Raw genomic sequence first — 7,507 nt, 5'->3', positions numbered from 1 at the left:
CCATTTTCCCCTTTATTTATACATTTTTCTTAATCTGTGTGAAAAACCAAATTGGGCCAGATATTCTGGAACGGAGGGAGTATAAAATTATCATACCAGAGAAAACACACATATAATACTAATATATCACAAAAGCATTAAGACATAATAATAATAATAATAATAATAATAATAATAATAATAATAATAATAATAATAATAATAATAATAATAATAATAATAATAATAAATTTAGGGTGTTACAATGTCAACCCTAATTTTTTATATTGTCGGCTCTTAGCTTTTTAGCATTGACTTTTAGATTGTTAATTAGCGTACACTTTTGCCCAATGTTAATTACAGGTTTTCAAGAAGAGGCAACATTCTTTTTTTGTTGCATAAATCATTCCTAAAAGAGTATTACAACCATTACCAACCTACATTTAAATGGTATGAAATCAAACATAAACAACGAGACTAAAATTCGGTAGATGAATTAAAGTGTGAGGCAAACTAATACACATCATGAGCACAACCTGATGAACCCAACATGGGGAACGAAATCAGATTGCATAAAAAGATGGTGTGTAAAAGTTCGTGAGAATCTAACTATAGAAGACCAAACCAATATCTTGAGGAACAACAAATGAACCCAACCCTCAACACGAAAACTATTCCACTTTTTGGCCATATCTAAATATTTCAAACAAAAACCTAAAATAGGAGTCGTTCAACACTTTGGTGACTGAACCTACAAATAAAGATTAAGTAGGACAACAACAAAGGACTACACGTCAAGTAGAGTAGAGTACTAATGGGAACCAAGGATGTGTTGCAATGAAATAACTAAGAGTGTATATAGTACATCTCACTAAGAAAGTAAAAGCAAAATATCATTGCTTAACAAAGTGAAGCTAATGTATACATCAATCTCATATATCTTCTTGTTCTGCAACACAACATAGCAATACAAAGGAACTATTTGCGCGCCTTCAAATTGTCCATTTAAAAGCAAAACACATAGCTTTAGACAAACCCCTTGATGGTCCACTTCCTCAAGAATCTGCAGTTGGTACTGCATTGAGGAATCTAGTTGGGTCGGTTTCTGCGGAAACTTTGGTTTAATTTCTCTTGGATTTGCTTTCTAGTTTAGTTCATGTGTTAAAGTGTAGATCATTAGATGCTCAACAAGCCGCCGCGTCTTTTGTTGCATCCCTCTACTTATCAACATGCTTGATGCTAAAGCAATCAGTGCAAGAAAACTTGCAGCTCAAGCAATCGCAAGTTTAATGATTTTGTCGCATGATCGGAAAGAAATTAAGAAGGATAGTGTTCCAAATTTAGTTCAGTAGTTTGATCCAAGTCAGTTTCTTGCCTTGGATCACTTTCTTTATGAAGAAGGCCATTGTTGTCTCGTATTGTCAACAAATGTTTGCAATCCTTACAACAGTTCATCAACGCCTTCAACTTAAGGCATGTATTTAAATAGACTCACTCATTTGTGTTGTGTAGATGCAGTCTCATCATAGTTGACTTGAAACAAGAAGTGACAACAAGAAGTGGTCATCGATCGACTTGAAACACAAAGACATCCATAACGTGAAACCATATCTATCGAATAAAACATCAATCTCCATAACCTAAATCCAAACTAAAGTTAAAATCAATCTAAGAACAAACAATGACAAAGGCGTACCTGTTACTTGCAAAAAATATTATCCTTAAATGATAATAATCTAAAACTATTTTTTAAATAAAATAAATAGACATAATATCAATAAATTAAATAAATGACTAGGGCAAACACAAAAAAAAGTACATAAAAAATTATCACACCACAAAAAACACATAATACTAATAGATTGCCACCCCTAAATTTTTGTTTGTGTCGGATTTTAGGTTGTTTAGCATCAACTTTTAGATTGTTAGCGTAAATTCTTGAATGCACATAATTCATTTCCCATGTCATTTTTGCGAAACCATCACTTCCATATCTAAAACACTGCATTTCTTCCCCCTTGCTAGAATCTTGTTAAAAAATCAACACACAAAACAATCATTGATGATACTAACATTGAACATAACACATTCATCTTCTCTTTCCTTCCTTTGCAAGTCATGGTTTCCCTAACGACGGTTTTTTGGGGAAAAAATTGGAAAGCAGAAGAAACTATTCAAGATTGTGAAACCAGCAGCTATATCCCATGCTTAACGGCTAACGCAATTATTTTGATATTATTCTCAGTTGTATTGCTACTATTATTATAAACGAAATACCACGAGTTTGCTTGCGTAAAAATAAAACTCCATTTCTCCTATAACAGAAACACCATCTAGTATATTTTTAGGAAAATACTTTGAAATTTTTTTAATACTCTCAAACAATAATCTAACTATCTGAACAAGTAAGCCGACCCTAACTCAAATGAAAATCTAATTGCACACATGCGGTATTAGACTTTAATTCTTCTACCTAACTAATTAATATTACCACTACTTTCCATACATAATATCCAATATCATACACTATAAATACTAATACATACATAACTACAACATAAACATAGTCCAAAATCTCCTTTAAAAATCAATTATACACAACCATGACAACAAGATTGATCAAAATCACAAGCCTTAGCCTTATGTTATGGCTTTTCATGACCATACCAACATTAGCACAACCTGAAAATGAAGAAGTTCTTGACTTAACACGCCGTCCTCTTGAGAGTGGCCGGAAGTATTACATAAGATCAGATGTACCCGATTTTGGAGGCCGTGTCACTTTGATAAATAGAAACGGTTCATGCCCTTTATATGTGGGTCAAGAAACTACAGATATTGGACAAGGGTTATCTGTTATTTTTACTCCTATGGCAACAGAAGATACAGTTGTTAAGGTGAATAGGGATTTTAAGGTGAAATTTTCAGCTTCTTCAAGTTGTGGACAATCTACGGAATGGAAATTGGGTGATAGGGACAATAGGAGTGGAAGGAGGCTTATTACAGCGGGGAGTGATGGTAGTTATTTTAGAATTTTGAAGACTCCACTTGGAATTGAAGGTGTTTTAGGTAATTATAATATTAGGTTTTGTCCCTCGGAAACGGTTAATTGCGGTACTGTTGGTAATTTGCGTGAAAATGATAAGATTTTATTGGCTTTGGATGGTGAGAAATTCTTGGATGGTAATGCTCTCAGCGTTGGGTTTGAGAGAGCATAATATGTTCTACACCATCGATCAATATTTAAAAATTTCCTAAAATACCAATGAAGACATCGCCTTCATAACATCAATCTTCATTGGAGTTTTAGACGATTTTATAATATTGATCTATATTAGGTGTAGAACTTACTTGTATTTGTAGCTTCTATTTATGTATGTGTTTGTAATGTATACTTGTATCCTGGTTCTTGAAACAGCTTGTTAATAATTGGAGCTACCCATAATAATTAGTTGGAGGATAGAAAGATGCATGCGTCTTTTCTTTCTCTTATACTATAAACTATAGCTCCAAAATGTTATGAATAAATAAATTAATAATACTATTTCATAAGCAAAAGTATTCTTACGCACAATGTGTTTACATGTCTAAATCATTTGAATAAGTTGTTATATTTATTGTAATACATATACTAGTATTTTTTTACTTTTTATTGGTCTATTTTTTCATTTATTCTATATATCTCTGATTAATATAAGTGCAAAATAATTGATGAAATAATAGTATATATAATTAACATATAAAATGAATAGAGGAGTACATTTTAAATATCTTTGAGAGTGAAGTTTTTTTGGAATAACATTTGTAGTGAAATTTTTATAGCAGGGGAGCTTACCATTCTATGTGCCTCGTGGTTTAATAATTTCTATTTATTTATTTTTTTGGTTTTTCAATTAAAAATATATTCAAATATTTAAATTACCACTCGATGTGTCCCTTGATTGTAACTAAGACGGTTTTTTTTTTTTTATTGAAGAGGGTGTTATTGGTAGCATGAGATTTACTTGAAGAAGGTGTGTTGCATAAATTCAAAGCCCGTGTTTGAATCAACAAGAACAAAGAGTGAAGCAAAATATCAAAGATTAAGTTTTACAAAATTAATAAATATTGACTATTAATTTAAAAAAAAAAAAAAAACTTAACTACTATACAGGTAATATAGAATTAATGCATTCACAAGAATGAAGATAACACCACAAACGTTTAGGAAGTTCACACATATCTTCCGGGCAATCATCGCGGTCTACGCATGGAATATAACCTGGATAGTTTAATAAAAATAAAAGAAGTTATATTAAAATGTGATGCAATACTTTGTATAAGATAAATTAGATATTTAAAAATAGCATGGAAAATGACTTACCACTTTCGGTTGGAACAAAAATTACATAAAGAAAGATGATGAATGCATAAAACAAATATGAAATTTGATCCATGTTTTTTCTCCTTTGCATGTATTAAGTAGAAAATTGTTTGATCACTTTATAAGAAAAGTTTTCACCTGGTCAACTTCAGCTAAATAGTTGTTAGCATTTAGAAATTGCAAAAAACCATTCATAAAAATGGATTTATTATTGAATGCCTCTAAGGTACATCAATGTGTTGTGATTGTCTCTTTCCCTCACTATGTTCATCATTCTAATATATATATATATATATATATATATATATATATATATATATATATATATATATATATATATATATGGGAGCTGTTAACTTACACCCACCTAAAAACACTAAGGTGCAAATCAGCAAGCTACACCCACCTAAAATTATTAAGGTGTAAGTTAGCAACCTACAGCCACTTGATTATTTACACTCATTTTTATAAGTATTATTAAGGTGCAAGTTTGCAACCTTCAATAATTTACACCCACTTTCATCATTTCAAATATTGTTTCCTTAAAAGTTCGTCTCATGTGAAGGAAAAAAAATACAATACTTTGTCAAAAAGAAGAAGTAAATTGTCAAAAAAAAAAAAAATACAATACTGCAAAAAAAAATTACTCTGACGTAAAGAAAAATACACAAATATTAGTTGTCTCTTTTTTTATATGTTATTAATTGCCTCTATGAATTATTATTATTATTATTATTATTATTATTATTATTATTATTATTATTATTATTATTATATTTATATATATATATATATATATATATAATGAAACATGTTTATTATCTTGAACAAATATCCAGGAGTAACAAAAAAAAAAAAAAAAGAACAAATGTTCAGGTTGTCTACTTATATATATAAGAAAGGAAATGTCCGTTGAAATTACCAATTTGCCCCTATGAGGGGCATTTTGGTAATTCAATTATTGGAAGTGGTTTTTTTTTTAAGGTTTGGCCTATGAATTTCCATTTTTGCCCCTAACCAATTTTTTAAATTATTTTCTTATTTTTATATTTTTAATAAAATTTAATTATTTTCCAATTTTTATATTTTTAACTATTTTTCAATTTTTCCTCCCAAATTCAATTGTTTCTACATTGCTGTTGTGGGAGATTAAGGTATCGTTTGACTCGACTTTTTTTCAAACTTCTCTACATTTTGAAGGAGAAGTTAGGCCGAATACAATATCAATTAAGTACTTACTAAAAAAAGTACTTTTTTTGAACGCATAAAATTGAATGGAATGAGCTTTGACCAGAAGCTGTTGAATGTTACTTTAAAAAACTACTTCTTGACAATTTATTTCACAAGCACCTCTTTTCAACTCACTCCGGGAACTTTTTCTTTATTTTTTAATATTATATTTCAATATGTTTTATTCTTCCATTTAACTTTATTTTTTTTAACCGTTCCATTAATTTTTTAAGGAGATTCCATTTAATTTTATTACCTTTTTTCAAAGGAATTTTATTATCTTTTTATCACTTATATATTTAATTTCAATATCGTTTAATCATCACAATCTCACAAATATTTTTATTCACGCTGTCATTTAATGATCCCAAATATTTTTATCTCCTTTCTTCAACCTCGCGAATATATACACACATTAACGTTTAGAGTAATATTTTATGTCCGTCTGTCTGTTTTTTTGTTACGCTAATGCATATAATTTTTTTAGTGTTGCTTGGTTGAGTGCTACCTCACCAATTTTTTTAACTATTTTCCAATTTTTATATTTTTAAGAACTTTTAACTATTTTACAATTTTTTATTTTTAACTATTTAAAACTAAGTTGATGGTTCATGGTTTTTAAGGTTTATATTTTGACATATTACAATGATTCACAATTATCCGTCATTTTACCATCTATCATTTCAATGTAATCTTCCAGACTGAATATTACTAAGCATATGTGAAGAGACTGAATATTGCTCAGTTGATATTACTTTTTTGACGTCAAAGAGATTTTTTATTTTTTAACGGTCAAAATATTAATAACCAAGTTCCTACACAAGACGCTAAAGAGTTTAATGTGTTTCTTTCGTTCATTTTGTGTCATGTAAATATTGGTGTTAATCCCTTTTTGGTAACTCTATGACAGTAGCGCTCACTTTTATAATTTTAACTATTATGTAATTTATGATGTTTTCCTGCTCTTGATAAAGCTTTCATAAATATTTTGATAAAGTTTTTTAATTTTTGTGCAATATTCATTAATTTGTTCATTTTTCCTTCGGAACAATTTTTTTACAAAATACGTTACTGAACCCCATGCCTTAAACCATGCATCACAAATTTTTGGATTATGCGAACTTCATTCTCAAATTTACTAAGAATGGTAATATTCCGTAATTTGAACATCTCTCCTTTAAAACAAGTTTTTAAAAGTGCGTATAATTCACATGAAAGGACTCGATACTAAATTGCAGTTAATATCTGTCTTTGCTGTAGATCATGTGAAATGATTTATATACATTGAAACTGAAAGGCAAAATGATATAAATCAAGTAGAGAGACATTCAACTATCTGTCTGATTCAGAAGTTTGTTCACCTGAAAGGAATGGATACTAAATTGCAGTTACTATCTACCTTTGTTGTAGATCATGTGAAAGGATTTATATACGTGGTACTAAATTGCAGTTAATATCTGCCTTTGCTAGGGGTGGCAAAAATACCCATGCCCACGGGTACCCGTGGGTAAAATCCGTCACGGGTATGGAGCGGGTAGCTAAACTGGTATCCACGGGTATAATAAACGGGTATTTGACTACCCATTATTATATGGACACAGACACGGATTGGATTGTATCCATACCTACGGGTACCCATACCCGATAATAAATTAAGTAAATTACTAATATATCTTTATATATCATATCTTATTACTTAAAGTTAGTACCTTATTGAAGAAAATTTTACCCCCCACCTAAAAATCCTCAATAATAACCTATTTTTATTTTAAATTTTTTAATTCATCTTATTAAGTTCACCGTTTCCACTTCATTCACATCATAAAACATATAGATTATATAAGAATCATGAATTTTCTATGAATTATGTATGATTTATGAAATTTTGAGTGGATTACGTATGGATGTTTAAAAGTTGAAGTTTTTTGGTAATTA

General features: G+C 29.6%; 1 long non-coding RNA gene and 1 pseudogene across 2 annotated transcripts; one reads left to right on the top strand and one right to left on the bottom strand.

The window, feature by feature from the left end:
• Positions 1–2,523: 2,523 nt before the first annotated feature.
• On the top strand, positions 2,524–3,553 carry LOC146949368 (kunitz type trypsin inhibitor 106 pseudogene; annotated as a pseudogene). Its single transcript, XR_015027234.1, has one exon. The product of XR_015027234.1 is annotated as a kunitz type trypsin inhibitor 106 pseudogene (transcript).
• Positions 3,554–4,042: 489 nt separating this feature from the next.
• LOC146949367 (uncharacterized) lies at positions 4,043–4,480 on the bottom strand. The gene is made up of 2 exons (XR_015027235.1): positions 4,343–4,480; positions 4,043–4,240 (listed from the first exon to the last, which is right to left on the bottom strand). It is a non-coding gene; the product is annotated as an uncharacterized LOC146949367 (long non-coding RNA).
• Between the last annotated feature and the right edge of the window lie 3,027 nt (positions 4,481–7,507).

Source organism: Medicago sativa, chromosome 2, assembly GCF_051527215.1.
Source record: "Medicago sativa cultivar Bolivia chromosome 2, Bolivia_mono, whole genome shotgun sequence".
Classification (NCBI taxonomy): Eukaryota; Viridiplantae; Streptophyta; class Magnoliopsida; order Fabales; family Fabaceae; genus Medicago; species Medicago sativa.
The sequence above is the reverse complement of the archived record's forward strand: the minus strand, read 5'-3'. Positions and strand labels throughout refer to the sequence as shown.